This window comes from Pan paniscus, chromosome 13 (genome assembly GCF_029289425.2).
Source record: "Pan paniscus chromosome 13, NHGRI_mPanPan1-v2.0_pri, whole genome shotgun sequence".
NCBI lineage: Eukaryota > Metazoa > Chordata > Mammalia > Primates > Hominidae > Pan > Pan paniscus.
In genome coordinates, this window is record NC_073262.2 from 75,410,971 (window position 1) to 75,432,491 (window position 21,521).

The following is a 21,521-nucleotide window of genomic DNA, read 5'->3' on the forward strand; positions in this document are numbered from 1 at the left end:
GATGTGTGTGTTAACAGTGGATTGCAGTTGTTTCCAGGCTCTGACAGCATAATTTTCTGTTTGTCCAGATTGCAGGTTTAGCAGTAAACATTACACAGTATGTTTGCAATTATAGCTTATTACCCTGATTAAAAGGTGATGCATCTGAACTTTTAAGAACTGAGCAAGAAATCTTGCAGAGTGAACTGCCTCTGAATTTCGGAGTTTGATGCAGAAGGGCAATGATGCACGTCTTGCAGCTATCTGCATGACATCTCTATTTGCATTTGTGTGAAATATTTTGTGCTCTGCCATATTGAAAAATTTTCAATTAACAGATTCGTAACCAGATCAAACTTGAAAATCTTAAGTGTGACGTGCTTTGCATACTCTATTATAGGCCTTTGTTGAAAAATATTAAGTAATTTGAGAAAAGCTAAATGTAGCTCATTTGAAAAGCTTAATATATCTGAGAAATAATCTTGACTTTCAATTACCACTCAGTAGCAAGATTTTTTGGCAGGCAGTGCCCTATTTATGTCTAAAATGATATGTACTAATATTAGAAGAGTTGCATGCAATAAATAGTAAGAGAATTAAAGTAATAGTTAAATCACACAGGATTATGTAGAAGAACTAAGAGTATTTAAAGTATAGAGGTTGTTAATGTGATAAGTATCTAAATTTAATAGTTCAGGAAAAAGGAATTATATGGGATTCAAGATCTTGCACTTAACCTATAAATAGTAGTGCTTCCTTATGAGCAAAATTTTTAGATAATAGATAACATATTTCTATGTGTAGAAATGCATGGCATGGCATTTTTTGAACAGTCGGTAATTCACTGGAAACCCGTTAGTCAATAAGAAGTACTTATGGCAAAATCATAGAGCAATACTAACACAAGTGGGACATATTCGACTCTCTCTTTTCATAATGTGTATCTGCCTAAATGATTTTGCTTGAAATGGATTTTTTAGAGCATGGTGCCCCCATTTAATGCCACCATTCATAATGGGAAAAAAATCTAGGGAAAAAAAAAAAAACCCCTTCACAGATACTGAGCCTAGCATCAGAAGAGTCAGATGAGTGGACAGATCAATAAGTTAAGGGTTTTAGGCACAGAGCTGTTACCAGTTCTGATATTGGACATGTCACTTTTACTTCCTTGAGTGTCTGAAAAATGAGGATAGGACTATCAGGGATAAGTGGACAAATGGAAGGAGAAAAAAAAAGGTGAAATAGTTTGAAAACTGTGAGTGCCATGTAGGCTTTTTGTTTTGTGGTATTAAAAGAACTTTGCATGTTCTGCAGTGTTCATGCCAGAATTAATTCCAATGAGGAACAGTTTAGGGCAGCAATCTCATTGTATGAAGGCCATGGGGGGACTTGTTTTGAAGTTGTGTTTTTACTTAGATTGTTTATTTATTTATTTTTTTTAGGAAAGGAGAAAGGTTGAGAGTGTTTATGGAAGTTGGCTAGGGAAGCCCCCTGAAACACCTGTTTAGTGGAGACACTGCCCTCAATGTTTCTGAGAAATGCTATCTTGATCCTCTTTTCCAGGCACTGTGAAATGCTATCTTGATCCTCTTTTAAATGCTATCTTGATCTTCTTTTCCAGGCACTGTGCTGGGCACTGGGGATGCAACAAAATATGAGAGTTGCTTATAGGCTTAGAGGGTAGGGGAGATTGGTGGTGGGACGGCTCTATAAACAGCTAACCACAATGCAATAGTAAGTGCTTTAATGGAGATGTATAAAGTGCTTTGGGAATGCAGATGAGAGAGTTATCGAGATGCTTCCATAGGTGTCCTGCCTAGAACTCAGAGGCTGAGAACAATTTTACCAGGCACAGAATAGGGAGGGCATGCCAGGGAGTGGTGTGGCATATGAATATGCTAATTTCTTCCCAACCACAAATTCCTCTTGTGACCAAATCTAGAGTATAGGAATGTATGCTCTATTTTTATAAAATCTTTTTTATTATGGACATTTTCAACCCTGCACAAAAGAGAAAGTACAATGAACCCATGTGGGTTCACTTGGGAATATGATGCTGGGACCTTTCAACTGGGAAAAGGACGTAACTGGGAAACATAGTTCAAATATATGCCTCATTCAAGTGACAACTGTTGTGGATGGTGAAAAAAAGAGAAACCCTGGGACTGAAAATAAAAAGAGAGTTAAAAGAGAAAGTCTGCAGTAGTAAAGAAGTATGCAATGAAATTTGAAGTGAAACAAAACACAAGGAAAATAGAGCCTTAAAGTGTTTGTTAGGAATGCCTAGAAAGCTATCATAGACAGGACAATACTTGCAAGTGGGGAAGGGTGTTGCAAGTGTTGTAGATGTGTAGATTAGATTAAAGAAACAAAATCTATAGCTTTTTATGTATCAGTCATCCACCATCTTGGACTATGGTGGGACTGAGGAGATGAGGGTCTACAAATACTAATCTTAAAACCAGAAAGACAGGACATTGAACATTTGGATGGATAAACCAACATTGAAAAAAATCTCAGCAGATGTATTGTTAGAGTAAAACAAGCTCACCACTATCTCAGGGATCTTACCATTTTTTTCTGAGGGGATGGCAACTAGGAACAAATTACATAGTTCCCACTATTTGGGACTTAAGATAGGTAAAATGTCCTTTCTTTTTTTTTTTAAGTGTGCTGACCATTGTTTAAGTTTTTTTGTTTTTGTTTTTGTTTTTGTTTTTGTTTTTTTGAGATGGAGTCTCACTCTGTCACCCAGGCTGGAGTGCAACGGTGCGATCTTGACTCACTGCAACCTCCCCCTCCTGCTTTCAAGTAATTCTCGTGTCTCAGCCTCCCGAGTAGCTGGGATTACAGGCACACACCACCATGCCTGCCTAATTTTTGTATTTTTATAGAGACAGGGTTTCACCGTGTTGGCAAGGCTGGTCTTGAACTCCTGACCTCAGCTGATCCGCTCGCCTTGGCCTCCCAAAGTGCTGGGAATACAGGTGTGAGCCACCACACCCGGCCCATTGTTTAATTTTAATGAAAATATTTTTCCCGTAAGATTTTAAATTTGCCAACTGTGAACTTCAGATCCACTTATAAGTCCTAGTTCTCAGGGTTGGTAAAGGAGTATTATGAAGGGACAGGGACCATACACATTCATGTAGTATAGCGACTCATTGCTGGCATTCATCATGATGGGACAGGCATTGACAAACTATGGCCTGTGGGCCAGATCTGACGGCTTGCCCGTATGTCTTGTGGGCTAAGAATGGTTTTCACATTCCTGAATGGTTGGAAATAAATCAAAAGAAGAGTAGTATTTTGTGACCCATGAAATTTAGATGAAATTCAAATTTCAGTGTCTATAAACAAAGTTTTATTGGAACATAGCCATGCTCATTTGGTTACATATTGTCTACAGCTGCTTTCCCGCTGCAGTGGCAGAGTTGAGTAGCTGCAATGGAGACTGTGGGCCCACAGAGCTTGAAATATTTACTATGTGGACCTTTACAGAAAAAGTTTGCCATCTTTTGTTATAGATGAAAGAACCTATCTAAGTGATTGACAGTGAAACCACTGGAGATGAAAGAAATCGTTTCCATTTGGAAAGGAGTTCACAGTGTTTGGTTTCTTGTTCTTTAATTAGAAGTATAGGTTGGAGAAAGGTTCTCAGTTGATTGGCTTATTTGAGGAACACTGGCTGTCACAGCCAAAGCAGATGATGAAGTTAACGTGGTTATTCAAAAGGTTGTGATCTTTCAAAGGCAGCAGATAAATTTTTTTTAAGTATTCGTGTTTCAGTTTAAAAATACTCCATGGACAGTTTCCATCTGACTTGCCCCCAAATAGATGTTATTTTAGCTATTTTGATTAGGTTGAATTCGAGTGAAAGAAATCAAGAAACAAATTTGTTAAGAACCAAAATGCTTTGTAGCACACATGGTGAGAGAAGATAACTCAGATATCAAAGAAGCATCAGACATGGGTCCACCCTTGAGAAATGCAGAGGATCAAAGAGGCACACAGAGCAGAAAGGGGTCCCTGGAGGAGGCTAGTATCTACTAGCCATGTCCCAAGGGATGACATTACCCCGGTACATCCTCCAGGGCTCAGGCTGGTCTTGCAATCTCAGAATACTGACTTGTTAGCACATCAAAAATTAATGTATCTTTCAGCGACAGATACACAGGTACCAGACTCTCAGAGACTCTAAAAGCCAGAAAGACAGTTTATTAATTTGACAATAAGATCTGTCACATCAGAGAAGTGGACACTCACGTCCTTTGGCTAATGTATTCTTCCTCTAAGTAAGCCATATGGGAAATCCAATTATTCTCAGAAGTCCGTTTTCTGCATTTACAATGAGAAGCCAAGCTGCCAGGAGGTCAGGATGCTTACGTCTTCTGGCCTGTACAGGAGTACATCCTCTTCCTAGAGCAACAGAGCCTGGGAATTGGATGATAATGAGAAGGCAGTCCTGGGAATCGTCCAGGACAGCGTGGCTGCCACCTTTTCCAGTCAGATCACCATTACCTGTGCTCTCACAGCACACTTTGGTCCCACTCTGTAATAACATAGCACAAGTCCGATTCCATTGTAATGGCCTGCTTACTTCTCTTTTCACATCACTTGACTTTAGTCCCTATATTTTATTCATCATTTTATCTTCAGCTTCAGTGCAGTGCCCTGACTAGAGAAGGTGCTAATGGGCCCAGGGCAAGATGGCCACAGGCATCCTTCTCCTCAGGGATGATGGCCTCTGTAACCCAAAAGGCCCTGGCACTGGGCCCTTTGCTGGGGAAGGGCGTGGGTGACACCATCCACATCTGCCTTTGTTGCTTCTTCTATGTTTTTTGGCTAATGTGAATACTTTTTTTAAAATGACACTGCATAGCTCTAATCTAATCTATTCTTCCTCCTTAAATCCTCACCCACCTTTGAAAAAAAAACTAACATCTTTTTATTGTGGAAAAAATCAAAATATACAAAAAGAAGAAATAGCAGTATGATTCTTAATTCTTTTTGTTTGTGTGTGTGTGTGTTTTTAGACAGGGTCACTCTGTCACCCAGGCTGGAAGGCAGTGGTTTGATCACAACTCACTGCATCCTTGACCTCCTGGGTTCAAACGATCCTCCTGCCTCAGCTTCCTGAGTAGCTGGGACCACAGATGTGTATCTCCATGCCTGGCTAATTTTAAAAATTTTTTATAGAGATGGAGTCTCCCTATGTTGCCCAGGCTGGTCTCAAACTGCTGGGCTGAAGTGATCTTCCCACCTTGGCCTCCCAAAGTGCTGGGACTATAGGCTTAAGCCACTGTGCCCAGCCAGTATGATCTTCTGTGCCACCCCTTCCCCGGCTCCAACATCATCAACTTACAGCCAACCTTGTTTTGTTTATACCCTCACGCACTCCCCACTCCCCCCAGGATTATTTTCAAGCAAATCCCACGTATTTCATCTGTAAATATTTTAGTATATGTCTCTAAAAGGTAGTGACTTTTTATAAAGAAAACAATACCACACACATTAAACAACTTGACATTAGTTCTCTAATATAATCAATTATTCAGTCAGTGTTCAAATGTCCCCATTTACCTCATAACTTTCTTTTTTGCAGTGTGTTTGTATCAAGAGCCAAATAAGTTGCATTTAGTTGATATGTCTATAGGTCTGGGTTCTCTCTTTCTCTCTTTTTCTTCCTTGTAATACATTTCTTGAAGAAACTGGGTTGTTGTTGTTTTTTTCAGTCTGAATTTTCATTGTACCTCCATGCAGTTTTTTAAAACATGTTCCTTTGTCCCCTGTATTTCCTGTAAATTGGTATTTGGGTCTAGAGTTTGACTTTTTGGTAAGAATGCATCACAGAAGTGTTATATATTTCCATAATGAGGTATATAATGTCAAGTGATCTCTTTTCATAATGTTAGCAATATATTGTTTTTAAAGTTTAATGCTTGGGAATTATCTATTTGCAATTTATTGGGAGACATTTCACTGTGGCCTCAAATACATGGGAGCACATGACATATATATTTGGAGTAATTTGAGAACAATACAACCTCATATGTAATTAGGGTTAAATTCTGTCATGCTGATTTTACTTGCTTTAATCTATTAGGAAAGGAAAGTTTAGCCAGACCTGCACTCCCTCAGACTGGGGATACATGTAGGATTGGTGTGCTCAGTCCACACCCTTGACCCTGCTGCCTGGTCTCCTGCATGCAGCCTGGGAGCTGGAAAGAGTCTTCAGAGGAAAAGTGGTGCTTAGCAAAGCAAATCCAGCCTCTTTGTCTTAGTTGGAGTTCTCTCAAATGGATTTCTGGCCCCTCCTGTGAGGTGGGACTGGCAGATACCTTTTGTTGGAATTTCCCATGAGCTTAGAAGATTTTATGGCCCTCTCATCGTAGCTGCTTATTGTCCTGTACCACCTCCTCACACCCCATGCAGCTAGTTTTTCTTCAGTCAGAATAAAATCACGTTTGTGCATCCTCAACAGTGGTCAATGAGAGTGGGTTTTTCCTCCAGTACTTTCACGTCACAGATGAGGGAGAGATTGCCCTAGGAGTACTGAGAGACTGAGGAAAGAGAAAGAGGATGGAAAGAACTGGGTGGGGAGGGAGACAGCGAGAGATCCAGCTGAACATCTGACAGAAAACAATCTGGCTGACGAGCGGAGGCGGACAATCCTGGCGTGTTGACTCAGCTGCATCCCTGTGCACCCGCTTGCTTCCCCTGCCCCAGAAGAAAAACAAAGTGCTGCCACTACTCTCTTTTCTCTCCATGCCAGCTCTTTCTTGGCGCACCTATCTGTTTCCTTTGCTGTAACTGCGCAGATTCCTTAAACTCTGTATCTGTGGCTTATCTTCTAGACCAGATGTATTTTTGTCTGTTGGATATTCCCACATGAATATCCCATTAATATTTTGTGGGGCAGACATTGTTTTCCTTCACCTACCTCTGCTATAGAGGCTGGAAAAACAACATACTTATTTTCCCAATCTTCCTTCAGGTGAGGTGTCCATGTGACACTGTCTGGCCAATGAGACATAGCAGAAGTCTACAGGAGGCTTCCAGGGAAGCTCTTGCTTTACCCGTGTATTTGATTTCCCCTTCCTCTCTTCTTCCTGCCTGGAGTTACTACCCGAGGCCTGGGCCTGTGGCAGCCATCTTGTAATCCCAGGAGCAAGTGCCCAGAGAAACACAGAGCCCCCAGTTCTGACTTTGTCCACCTGCTGAACCCAGATCAGTAGTTACCCACCTTCAGATTTTTGTTTTGTGAAGAAAAAAGCCCTATTTCTCTAAAGCATTCTTTGTTTGGTGTTCTATCATTCGCCATCAAAATGATCTCTAACCTAACAGATTGATACTTGTCTAAAGTTGACCTCATCTTTTTTAGCCCTGCTCCCCATTAGTTTCTCCTTCTTGCTTTACTATTTTATTTATGATATCATGACTTCCTCATTCTCAGAACTTTGAAGTTATCTGCATTTTCCCTTTCCTATGTTCTTTTCCACATCTAACCAGTCACTAATTGTCTTGACTTTTATTCCACTTTTCTTTCAGGGCCTTAGCATCTGGATCTCCCCGTTTTCTGTTTCCAGTCTGGAAAACATGATATAGTCAAATCAGCTTTGTCTTAGGATCAGCCAGACCTGGATTCAAATTCTGTCACCTCTACCCTCTAGCTATGTGATCTTGGCCAAGTTATTAATCTTTTTGAATCTCTGTTTTCACATCTTCAAATGAGATTCCCAGTGCCTACAGTAATGGCTGTGTTGAGGTGTGTGAGCTAATGCAAACGTTGCGTGGTCATCTCTAGAGAGAAAATGTAGTGTAGAGGTTAAAAATTTAGGAGTCAGACTGTATAGGCTCAAACCCCAGTTTTAATTTTATTGATGGTGTAATTTTGGGCAAGTTATTTGGTTCAGTAGTTACTTTATAGATTTATTGGGATTTTCCCTGTAGACAATCTTGAATGTGAATACTGGTAGTTTTACTTATTCTCTCTGATTTTTATGTCTTCTATTATTTATTTTTCTTGCCTTATTGCATTTTCCAGGAATGCCAGGACAAAATTGAATAGAAGGGGTGAGAATGGATGCTCTTGTTTTGGTTATGATCTTATAAAAAATAGTTTGCTATTTTGCCACATTAGTTGTCTTTCATGTAGTTGTTGTTTTTTTTTTTTTTTTAGCAAATTCCCTTTTCTGAAATTATTGAGATGATTATATTATTTTTCTGTTTTATTCTGTAACTATAGTGAATTTACATTGACTGAATTTCAAATGTTAAGCCAACCTTGCCTTCCTAGAATAGATACTACTTTGTCAACATGCATTATACTTTTTATATATTACTTTATTCAACTTACTAATATTTCGTTAATGCTACTTTCATGTCAATTCATGAGGGATATTAGCCTATAACTTTCTTTTCTTATTTTAGTATCAGGATTATTCTGGCTTCATCAAGTGAATTAAGAAACATTTCCTTTTTTCCTGTTTTTTTCCCTCTATTTTTAAATGAACTTATATAAGATCAATGCTATTTATTTTACAAATGTCTTATAGATATCATCTGGGCCAGGAGTTTTCTATGTGAAAAGCTTTTTAATGACAAATTCAAACTGTAATAGAGGACTATTCAGATTTTCTTTTCATGTCAGTTTTTATAGTTATTTCAAGGAGTTTGTCCATTTCATCTAAGTTATCAAATTTATTGACATAGAGTTGTTCATAGTATTCCTTATAATCCTTTTAATGCCATTAGGATATGTAGTGTTGTTCTGTCCTTTGTATCCCATATTGGTAATTTGTGTCTTTTTTTAAAAATTCATTCTTACTAGGAGCTTCCCAATTTTGTTAATATTTTAAAAGAAACAACTTTTAGTTGATTTACTGTGTTCTTTGAGAAATTTATTGATTTTTGCTCATTTTTTTTTCCTTTTTTCTCCTTACTTTGGGTTTAACTTATTCTTCTTTTTCTGGCTTCTTAAAGTGGAAACTTCGTTGCTTAATTTTAACCTTTCTTCTTTACTAATACAAGCATTTTAGCTTCAATTTCTCATTTTCAACACAAAGAAGGAAGCACAGGTTTTTTTTATTCAGTATTTGTAAACTTAAACTATTTCTGCTGGAGAAGAACAATTAATCAAGCTGATACTGGGACCTCTTGACTCCCTCAGCCTCAAGAGTATACTTTGCAATGTGGTGAACAATATCCTCAACAACATTCCAACAGTGATTCAGCAGTGAGTTTCACAGGCTCTTTAAATACAGCATAATTCTAAAGAAACATTAAGAAAGGGTAATTCTGCGAGGGGGCCAATATAATATACAGTTTTCAGGTGATCTGATTTAATCCAAGGAAAGATTTTAGTATATTTTAGAAATAGATGGATTGTGTTTCTTACTGGAAATCCACTATAAATATTGTTTTTTCACATTTGAGCTGTTAATAATGATTATGATTGAGTTGCAATGACTTTGAAGTAATATTTTCCAATAGATACCTGGAATCATTCTATTCTGTGTTGTTGGCTGAATGAAGAGTAATAAGACTTTGGTGTCAGCCAAACTGGGGGAAAATTACATTCTCGTTTGGCTATCATTTGACCTTTATATTCCATTGCTTTATTTCATTTCATGTATAATTTGGTAGCCAAACAAGAATGTGTGCCTTAATGGTGTTCCGTCTCTTCTCTGTGAGGATGTGGGGGCACGGGTGTATTCTCAAAGAGGAATATTGGTGCCACTCTAACAAATAGACAAATGGTGGTCAAGAGCCCACAGGTAATGCTACAGAACATAGCCCCTCTAATTGCAACTGTGGAAACCAAGGGACATATGTTAATTGCATTGGAGTAATCTTAAAATGCTTATCCGTGAGTGAAATAATTTTCTAAAAACACTTTTATTGAATAAAATTGATTGTACAATGTAAGCATATCAAAATGGATGACTTGCTGTATAGAAATATTACTTTTTTCTTTTTTTTTTTTTTTTTGAGACAGAGTCTTACTCTGTCGCCCAGGCTGGAGTGCAGTGGCACGATCTCAGCTCACTGCAAACTCTGCCTCCCGGGTTCAAGCGATTCTCCTGCCCCAGCCTCCCTAGTAGCTGGGATTACAGATGTCTGCCACCATGCCTGGCTAATTTTTTATTTTTAGTAGAGACAGGGTTTCACCATGTTGGCCAGGCTGATCTTGAACTCCTGACCTCAGGTGATCTGCCCACCTCGGCCTCCCAAACTGCTGGCATTACAGGCTTGAGCCACTGTGCCTGGCCAGAAATATTACTTATAAATTGGTGAAAAGTTCAAGAAACCCCCCCTTAATTAAATGGAGAAATAATTTTTATAGGCCCTTAGAAAAGACTTAATAGTTGAGATGTTGAAAACAAATAGAAAATATCTTTGATGAGAAGCAGATATTACTCACAACTTAGTAACTTGATTCTTGGTATTATGTGAAATTTCAATTCTGTTTATACCCTAGATGAAGGCATTAATGTTTTCCCTTGTGTTTGGGGCAGCGTCAGAACAGCCTTATTCTTCTAGTCATTAATTTTTCATCTTCACTGAGGCACAATTGACAAGTAAAAATCGTATAACTTTAAGATGTATGACTTGTTGCTTTGGTGTATGTATACATTGTGAAATAATTGCCACAATCAAGCTAATTAACATATTCATCACCTCATATAGTTACCTGGTATGTGTGTGTGGTGAGAACACTTAAGATCTACTCTCTTAGCAAATTGCAGTTTGAAATACAGTATTGTTAACTGTGTTCACATTGTTGTATATTAGATCTCCTGAACGTATTCATCTTTTAATTTTAATTTTAATTTTATTTTTTGAGATAGGATCTCACTCTGTCACCCAGGCTAGAGTGCAGTGGCACAATCATAGCTAAGTGTAGCTTTGAATTCCTGGCTCAAGCGATCCCTCTGCCTTGGCTTCCCAAGTAGCTGGGACTATAGGCACCTACCACCATGCCTGGAAGATTTTTTATTTTTAGTAGAGACATGGTCTTGCTGTATTGCCCAGGCTGCTCAAACCCCTGGGCTTAAGCAGTCCTCCTACCTTGGCCTGCCAAAGTGCTGGGATTACAGGCAGGAGCCACTGTGTCCAGCCCAGAATTTATTTATCTCCCATAACTGAAACTTTGTACCCCTTGACCAATATCTCCCCATTTCCTCTTCCCTTCAGTTCCCGGCAACCATCTTCTACTCTCTGCTTCTAGGAGTTTGAATATTTTAGATTCTATATGTAAGTAAGATCATGCAGTATTTGTCTTTCTGTGCCTGGCTTGTTTCACTTAGCATACTGTCCTTTAGGTTCATCCATGTTGTCACAAATACCAAGGTTTCCTTTATTTTTAAGACTGAATAATATAATAATATTCATTGTGTATATATACACCACATTTTCTTTTTCCATTAATCTGTCAACAGACATTTAGGTTGTTTTCTTTCTTGGTTATTGTGAATAATGCTGCAATAAACAGAGAAATGCAGATATCTCTTCAAGATACTCATTTCATTTCCTTTGAATATGTACCCAGACATGGGCTTGCTGCATCGTAAAGTATTTCTAATCTTAATTTTGAGGAACCTCCATAAGTTTTCAATAACATACTAATTTACATTCTGTATTAGTCTGTTTTCATGCTGCTGAGAAAGACATACCTGAGATGGGGTAATTTATGAAGAAAAAGAGGTTTAATGGACTCATAGTTCCATGTGTCTGGGGAGGCCTTATAATCATGGCAGAAGGTGAAAGGCATGTCTTACATTAGTGGCAGGCAAGGGAGAGAATGAGAACCAAGCAAAAGGGGTTTCCCTTTATAATACCATCAGATCTCATGAGACTTATCCACTACCACAAGAACAGAATTGGGGAAGCTGCCCCCATGATTCAGTTATCTCCCACCCGGTCCCCTCCCACAACACAAGGGAATTATGGGAGCTACAATTCAAGATAGATTTGGGTGGGGACACAGCCAAACCATATCATTCTGCCCCAGCCTCTCCCAAATCTCATGTCCTCACATTTCAAAATCAATCATGCCTTCCCAACTGTTCCCCAGTGTTAACTCATTTCAGCATTAACTGAAAAGTCCACAGTCCAAAGTCTCATCTGAGACAAGGCAAGTCCCTTCTGCCTATGAGGCTGTAAAATCAAAAGCAAGTTAGTTACTTCCTAGATACAATGGGGTTACAGGTATTGGGTAAATACTGCCATTCCAAATGGGAGAAATTGGCCAAAACAAAGGAGCCACAGGCTGCATGCAAGTCCAAAATCCAGTGGGGGAGTCAAATCTTAAGACTCCAAAATGATCTCCGTTGACTCCACATCTCACATCCAGGTCACGCTGATGCAAGAGGTGGGTCCCCATGGTCTTGGGCAGCCTGGCCCCTGTGGCTTTGCAGGGTACAGCCTCCTTCCCGGCTGCTTTCAGGGGCTGATGTTGAGTGTCTGTGGCTTTTCCAGGCACATAGTGCAAGCTGTTGGTGGATCTACCATTCTGGGGTTTGGAGGACAGTGGCCCTCTTCTCACAGCTCTGCTAGGCAGTGACCCAGTAGCAACTCTGAGTGGGGGCTTCAATCCCACATTTCCCTTCTGCATTGCCCTAGCAGGGGTTCTCCATGAGGGCCCTGCCCCTGCAGCAAGCTTCTGCCTGGACATCCAGGCATTTCCATACATCCTCCAAAATCTAGGAGGAAGTTTCCAAACCTCAGTTCTTGACTTCTGAACACCTATAGGCTCAACACCATGTGGAAGCTGCCAAGGCTGGGGGCTTGCACCCTCTGAAGCTTTGGCCTAAGCTGTACCTCGGCCCCTTTTAGCCATGGATAGAGCAGCTGGGACAGCTGGGACGAAGGGCACCAAGTCCCTAGGCCGCACACAGCAGGGGTGCCCTGGGCCCAGCCCACGAAACCACTTTTTCCTCCTAGGCCTCCAGGCCATTGATGGGAGAGGCTGCTACAAAAGTCTCTGATGTGCCCTGGAGACATTTTTCTCCATTGTCTTGCTGACTAACATTTGGCTCCTCATTACTTATGCAAATTTCTGTAGCCAGCATGAATTTCTCCTCAGAAAATGGGCTTTTCTTTTCTATTGCATCATCGGGCTGTGAATTTCCTGAACTTTTATGCTGTTTCCCTTTTAAAACTGAATGTTTTTAATCCCCCCAAGTCATTTCTTGAGTGCTTTGCCACTTTGAAATTTCTTCTGCTAGATACCCTAAATATCCCTCTCAAATTCAAAGTTCCACAAATCTCTAGGGCATGGGCAAAATGCTGCCAGTTTCTTTGCTAAAATATAGCAAGAGTCACCTTTACTCCAGTTCCCAACAAGTTCCTCGTCTCCTTCTGAGACCACATCAGCCTGGAGTTCATTGTTTATATCATTATCAACATTTTGGTCAAAGCCATTCAACAAGTCACTAGGGAGTTCCAAACTTTCCCACATTTTCCTGTCTTCTTCTGAGCCCTCCAAACTATTCCAACTTCTGCCTGTTACCCAGTTCCAAAGTCACTTCCACATTTTCAGGTATCTTTTCAGCAGCACCCCACTCTCCTGGTACCAATTTACTGTATTAGTCTCTGTTTATGCTGCTGATAAAGACATATCCGAGACTGGTTAATTTATAAAGAAAAAAAGGTTTAATGGACTCACAATTCCACGTGGCTGGGGAGGCCTCACAATCATGGCAGAAGGTGAAAGGCACCTCTTACATTGGCGGCAGGCAAGAGAGAGAATTAGAACCAAGCAGAAGCGTTTTTTTCCCTTTATAAAACCATCAGATGTTGTGAGACTTATCCACTACCACAAGAACATTATGGGGGAAACTGCTCCCATGATTCAATTATCTCCTGCCAGGTCCCCTCCCGCAACACAGGGATTATGGGAGCTACAATTCAAGATGAGATTTGGGTGAGGACACAGCCAAACCATATCACATTCCCACCAACAGTGCACAGAGGTTCCCTTTTCTCCATGTCCTCAATGACACTTGTTATTTTATGTCTTTCTGGTAATAGCCATTCTAACAGGTGTGACGTTGTTTTTCACTGTAGTTTTGATTTGCATTTCTCTGATGATTAGTAATGTTGAGCACCTTTTCATACACCTGTTCACCATTTGTTTGTCTTCTTTGGAAAAATGTCTATTCAGGTGTTTTGCCCGTTAAAAAAGTCAGATTACTTGTTTTTTTGGTATCAAATTATATAGGTTCCTTATGTATTTTGAATATTAACCCTTTATCAGATATATCATTTGCAAATATTTTCTCCCATTTTATAGGTTGAATTTTTTATTGTATTGATTGTTTTACTGTGCAGTCATTAGTTATTTATTGGACATGTTACAGCAAAAGCTGGGTTCTTGAATTTTACATGTTTTCTTTATCGACTCTTTAAAGAAACTTGGAATATAGAAAAGTTCCATATTCAGTGCCCCTTGCCATTCCTTTTATCACTCTTCCACCTGCCTCATACTGTCTTCCATCTTCCCCCACCCAAATGTGTTGTAGGAAAAGGATCTGATTGTAGTAATTTACTTTCCTACTGTCATTCACTCATTCATTTAGAGATTTTACTATCTGCTTACCATGTGCCAGTCACTCTTGGTGGGTATACGTTAGTGAGAAAAACTGTCAAAGGCCCTGACTTCACGAATTGAAATACTAGGTGGGAAGACATTCATTCATTCAGTCAGTCTTCAAAAAACGATTTATGGGGTACCTAGTATGTGCTAGATGCTATTCTAGCTGGTAGGGAATACAGTGGTGATAGAATAGGAGAAGTTAGATGGTAATAAATGCTATGAAGCCAAAGGTAAGAGAATATGGAGGTAGAGGAACAGACGGTAAACAAATACAGACAAAACTGTACTACTGTGTCAGGCAGTGATAAGAGCAGTGAAGGAAAATCAAGGAGAGAAGAGGGGAAGAGACTGAGGGGTAGTGTTATTTTAGAGAGGGTGGTCAGAGAGGTCTTTCTGTAGAAGTGATATTTGACCAAAGACCTTGAATGAACTGAGAGGTCACCTAGTTTGAATTTAGATCAGTGTAATCCAGACTTTACTAAATAGGTGGATGAGGTATTTTAGAGAACAGAGGTCAGGCTGGTTAGTGCCTGTGGTGCAAACACAGGCTGAATCAATGCAGCACTGTCCTTTTGTTTGGTAACAAGGCCTTTTTTTGGGAAAGTACCCATAGACTACTAACTGCTTTTGTTGAAGTAATAGACAAGTAGCTTCACAAAACAATGAAAGGGATAGATGAAGTCCTTTTGGAATTTTGGTTTATCCTTTAAATGTTATTATGACTTAAAGATGTGAAAAATATGTTTCACTTTAGTTTTTTCTGATAATAATATTCAGGAAAAAGAAAGCTACACCTAGAGAACTGATAAGTACCATTCAGACCAGGAAAGGTACTATCATTTAAATGGAGTTGTAAAGATACTGTTTGCGTGCTTTTGATCATGGATGCTGATGATTACAGCATGGTGGTGTCCTCATTCCCATCCTACCCATGGAATTTTGGTTTTCATATTTAACCAGTTTAGTTTCACTAGTGATGAATTTGTCTGGTACCTCTGTTGGATCAGTGTCTTAGCCAGGCCTCGAAGGCAAATGTGCTAGAGCAGGAAAGTGGTCCTGGATACCTAGAAATTCCAACAATTTCTCATCTGAAGGATTTCTTTGCTGTTATTCCACCATCTGCCTCTTGATAGTGCTTTTGTATTGAATTTTTATCATATTTTATTCATAGATGAATTCAGTGATATAGCAGTATGTTTTAAAAGTTTTTCATGTCAAAAACTGAAGGTAACTTGAGAATAGTAAGTCTCTGTTGTGATGTTAGGGCACCATATGTACATTAGACTTATAAATATTCCCTGATGGTATTTGAAAGTCTAGGTTGTAGAGTTAGAACTATCTAGTTAGTGTCCAGGTTTTACATTCTATTTACCAAAAATAATTTAAAAACCTAGATTAGGCGTCCTTGTTTAATTATGTAAATCATCAGATCATAAATAAATGCCTTCTATTGATACAAAGTGTGCAGCTATAGAACATACCAAGAGAACCATAATCAGGCAGCTTCATCTATAAGGCATAGCCAAATCTGGATGTCCAACTGGTTGAATGTGAACAGAATATAATTTTATTGTGCTCTTTTATCTCCTTGCGCTGTAGCTGTACATTATCAGCTTGTGAATGAACCTTATCTGTTCCTCAATTGAATTTTACATTATCTCTGTTGCTTTGCTTCTTACCTTTTCAGCACTTCACTGGATATTTATCTTAACAACTTTAGAGGTTCATTTTAGAATTCAACATTTAACAGGTCATGGATGTCAAAGCAATTCTAATTTTAAAGAGCCCTTGGTGTTCAGATGATTAATATATTTTTGTCTCTGTGACTGGAAGTTCTAATCCTAAATATCCACAGGAGAAATGAGCAATGAAACTGCTTCTCGGAGGAACTTACAGGAATAAAAAATGGACATTACTTAGCCCTAGTATTGTTTTGAGTTATATGAAATATCATAAAGTTGTTGATTTGCAAAACTGAAATAATTTTAAAATGTATATATGATTAATCACCTTTAGGGAAATAGTGTAGGTATTGATGAGAAGGGAGAGTGAACAATAATAAAATAAAAACAACCAAATGGAATGATTTTTTAAAAACTGGAAAATTATTTAAAATAAAACTGTTCTTCTTTCCATTTTAGTTGAACTAAAACCTTGATTTTCTTTTTTTTTTTTTAATTTACCTACAATTGATTTTTATCTGCCTATAAAGAGTTTTGTGGTCAAATTCTGCCACATAAGAATACCTCTACAAATAGAATATATTTGAGTATATTTCTTTTGAATTGGGAAAAGCAACACAGGTATACAATTGATTTTATGTACTGAATTCTATTTATTCATATCATTATATAGGAAAGAAACTTCATTGATAGGGCTTTGATTTCATAGGATTGATATTGTAGTGAATGAAAAAATTTAGAAAATAACAAATTAGTAATAAGGGAAATTATAGGGGAAAAGGAAAACTTTTTTTTTTAAAGCTTACTAATGTTTAGATGCTAAACCAGATATCTGAGACGGCACTATGACTCTTCTTAAAATGAGTGACATGTGACATAATTGCTACCAGCACATCCCTTCCTCTTTCGGTTTGTGAGGGTTGCTGCTAGATTGCATCTGAGACGTGACAGTGTATGTACACACACATACACACACACACACACCCGACACACACCGCACACATATACATACCAGCTTCTTTCTGAGAATGTTACCAATTAACATGTGTTGACATATCTTTATCCTTCCCAGGAGGAAAGTGGCAGGAGCTTGTGAAAAGTTACAGACTGTGATTTAAACTGTGTTGTAATTGGACCAAATAAAATAATTTCTGGCTTATAATTATTAATTTATCTCTATAAACTCTATCACCAGGAATAACAGGTCTTAACATTTTTAGCGTATTTTCCTGCAGTATTTTTTTTGTGTGAGTGTTTTTTAATGTGTTTGAGCTTGAACTTTATGACTTTATACCTTTTAAAATGAACTTTATAGGATGATCATTTCCCAGGTTATTAACAGTTCTTTATAAATATAATTCGTATTGGCTGAAATCATACAGATCATGTGGCTTAAGTTTTTCCTTATTGTTGGACAACTAAGACATTTGAAAATGATTGTTGCTGTTATAAATAATGGAATAATGTTTTATATTAAAAATTTCTTGTGTTTTAGATACTTAGGATGGAGAGATATCTATAGAACTAAAATTAGTTAATGTAAGTTAAGAGATTTAAGGTTTTTAACATATTTTTAAATTACTTTTCATAAAGACAGTAAGAAGCTATTATTGATATTTTAGAAATAAGGAATTTGAGGTCTGGAAAAGTTAAATTACTCATCCAGGGTCACATAGCTGCTAAGTGCTAGGGACCACTGGGGAATTGGAACCCCAGTCGTTTTCCACTGTAAGTGTTTCAAGTGTGTTCCTTGGAATATTAGTAGATAGGGCAAGGAAAAAAGGGCTTATGAGAAAAAATTTGGAAATGTCAAGTTAAAGCTTTTTAAGAAAATCCTCAGGCCAGGCACTGTGGCTCATGCCTGTAATCCCAGCACTTTGGGAGGCCGAGGCGGGCAGATCACGAGGTCAGGAGATGGAGACCATCCTGGCTAACACGGTGAAACCCCGTCTCTACTAAAAAATACAAAAAATTAGCTGGGCGTGGTGGCAGGCACCTGTAGTCCCAGCTGAGGCAGGAGAATGGCGTGAACCCAGGAGGCAGAGTTTGCAGTGAGCCAAGATCACACCGCTGCACTCCAGCCTGTGTGACAGAGTGAGACTCCATCTCAAAAAAAAAAATCCTCTTATGTCTGGACATCACCATAAAGACAAAATGATATGTGGCCGTAGAACACTGAGGAATACTCTGGGATGTGCTTGCTGATGCCGGGCTACATTATGGTGAAGAAAGCAGACTTTTGATGAGAAGTTGAGGTTCATATTCTACTGGCCCCGTACAGAAACTCTTTAACTCAGGACCCATAAACATCTAACATTAATCCCTTTAGGTAAGATTAAATGACCAAAGAGGAACGGTTTAGTGACATAATTAAAATCTTACTAAATTCAGCCCCTTGAGATTTTAGATAGAAAAGTAACACAAATTGAGCTAATAACAATAATTTAAAAATTATCTTTTAAAAAAGGTTTATTTATTTATTTATTTGAGATGAAGTTGCACTCTTGTTGCCCAGGCTGGAGTGCAGTGGTGCAGTCTCGGCTCACTGCAACCTCTGCCTCTCAGTTCAAGCGATTCTCCTGCCTCAGCCTCCCAAGTAGCTGGGATTACAGGTGTGCACCACCATGCCCAGCTACTATTTTTGTATTTTTAGTAGAGACAGGGTTTCTCCGTGTTGGCCAGGTTTGTCTTGAACTCCTGACCTCAGGTGATCTGCCCACCTCGGCCTCCCAAAGTGCTGGGATTACAGGCGTGAGCTACTGCGCCTGGCCTAAAAACTATTTATTTTTAAATACTTATAGAGTCACAGGAAGTTGCAAAAACATGTACAGGGAGGTCCCATGCAATCTTTACCGCCAAGGGTAACTCTTACATAACCATACTACAGTACAATGTCAAAACTAGGAAATTGGCATCAGTAAAGTCCACAGAATTTATTCAGGCTTTACCAATTCTATGTGCATTCAAGTGCACACGTGTGTGTGTAGTTCTATGTAATTTCATCACTTGTAGACTCATGTAACTACCACCATACTCAAGATGCAGAACTGCTCAATCTCTCCAAGACTCCCTCTCTCCAGCCCTTTGTAGCCATGCCTACCCATCTCCTGTCAATAAAAACTAGTTTTTTAAAAAAATGAGCAGTGTATATCTTAGGATATGATAGTTCCAACCCTACTTCATATCACTTATCTATTTCTATAGGTCTCTGCTGATAACTGATTAAGGTTCAAATATTGTTTGGTAGATAGTATTTACTAGGACAGTAAAGTTGGCCAGTCCAGTTTAGAAAGAATTTTAACACCAAAGAAGGCTGGCCTTAATTCTGAGTTTAGGAGGGACCTTAAGCAAAATGGAAAGGTGCCTGTGTGCTCCAGTGCCCTTTCCCATGGCCGTCTGCTGCCTTACTGGACTGCCTAGCCTTTGCGCATCGCTTTGGATACCTCAAATGCCCTGGGGCTGATAGGATGACAGTCAGCTCCCACTCTTAGCTTTCACATGGCCCTCACCACTGTGGGTGAGCCTCCAGGGGCCATTTTCAACCCACATAATCTGCCATACCTATTCTGCTATACCTGTCATATCCCTAGTTGATTGTGTCTAGTCTCCCTTTTGTGTCTAGACTCCTTGGACAGGAGTCCTCTTGACTTCTTCCTCAGCCCTGTCTTGTACTTCTCTTGTAGGCTAATCTCTTAAATAGAAGAAGTAGGACAGACACCTTGTTTCCCACACCTGGAGGTGGCCACAGGATGGTAGGGCACTGCACCTTGCATCTATTTGTTCAGGACCTTGCAGTCCCAAATTTCCTAACCTTTAATAAAGTAATCTGAGCTAACGTGTTAAAGAATTTAATGTGCTATCCCTTGCAGAAATGACTGTAGTTCAAATAAAGAATTCCTAGTGAAGTAAAAGCCTTAACTCAAAGGAAATCAGAGTGAAACTCACAGAGTTATATATCTGCCTGGTGACTCTTTGAAGTAATATTTTCCAGATGTGTGCCTTCTAACCTAACCCTAATCCTAATGCACCTATCGGGGATGGACCATTTCCCAAGCATTTTGGCCAACTGAGAATTTTCTGTACATGGTTTTGAAATTGTGAGAACCTCAATTTACCCAGAGTTCTGAAAACCTGCTGAGATCTTAGAGTTGATTGGAATGTGCTCTGTTTTGGAACACAAGATTAATTTGTGGATTTGCAGCAATAAACAAATGGCTGAAAGCCAAACAGTGTAGCTATTTTCAGTGAGTCTTCAGTAATCCAGCATCATAGGGAAGTTAATTTCATACAAGTTTATCCCAATTAATCCTCTAAACTTGCCATTATTTAGTAACTCTGGCAGAATATTTAATGTGACTGCTTTTCTAAAGCATACTGAGTTTCATTTTTCTTTTATTTGATGATTAAGGCTCAGTATATTGAACATAAATTAGCACCCTGTGTACCTCTGTGATTTATGATTTTGAAGTATGTGGATTATCTGTTTTAATACCAGATGCCCCCAGTGCTGTTTTTAAAGTTCTGTTTGCTTTTGTTTTATTTGTCTCTTCCCTACTACTGAGAAGCTGTCACTCCTTGCTTGCCCTTTAGGTTTCCATCCTATCTTCTTCCCTTGCACAAACATAATATATTGCTTTTAATCCTTTGGATTTCGAATCCAGGTAACTAAATTTATTGGGGCTGTATGTATAATACAAGTGCATGTATTTGCCTTCTGGGTATTTCTCCTCTGAATTAAGTGTATGAATGTCAGAATTTTTGGTATTTGGGGCCTTGATTTTGGTTTTACAAATCCTTTGTAAACTTGCTTGCTACATGATCTCACTCCAGTGATTGTTTTAATAACTGAGATTTCCATATAAATATCCTCTGAATAGTTGAGGCATTACTGTAATGAGATTAATTCCTGCATTTAACAAATATTTATTGAGTGCCAAAGAAACACCTTCTAGGTGCTTAGAGTTTATAATTGAACAAAACAAAAGACTCTTGCTCTCATGGAGCTTACATTCTAACAAAGGAAATAGATAATAAACCGTAAACATAATAAATAAATTATATCTTATGTTTGAAGGCAGTATGTATTATGGAAGAAAAAACCCCAAAAAACAAATAGAGCCCAGTGAAAAATCAGGAGTGCCAGTGGGTGAAGACTGTAATATTAAATAGGGTGGGCAGAATAGGGTTCACTGGGAAAGTGATTTGAGCAAAGAGGCAGAGGAGTTTAACCAAGCATATGTTTAGGATAAGAATTCCTG

General features: G+C 38.8%; 1 protein-coding gene across 3 annotated transcripts in view; it reads left to right on the plus strand.

Annotated features, from left to right (window-relative positions):
* Positions 1 to 21,521, plus strand: part of RAPGEF4 (Rap guanine nucleotide exchange factor 4) — a 317,379-nt gene that overhangs the window by 879 nt on the left and 294,979 nt on the right. The window lies entirely within an intron of this gene.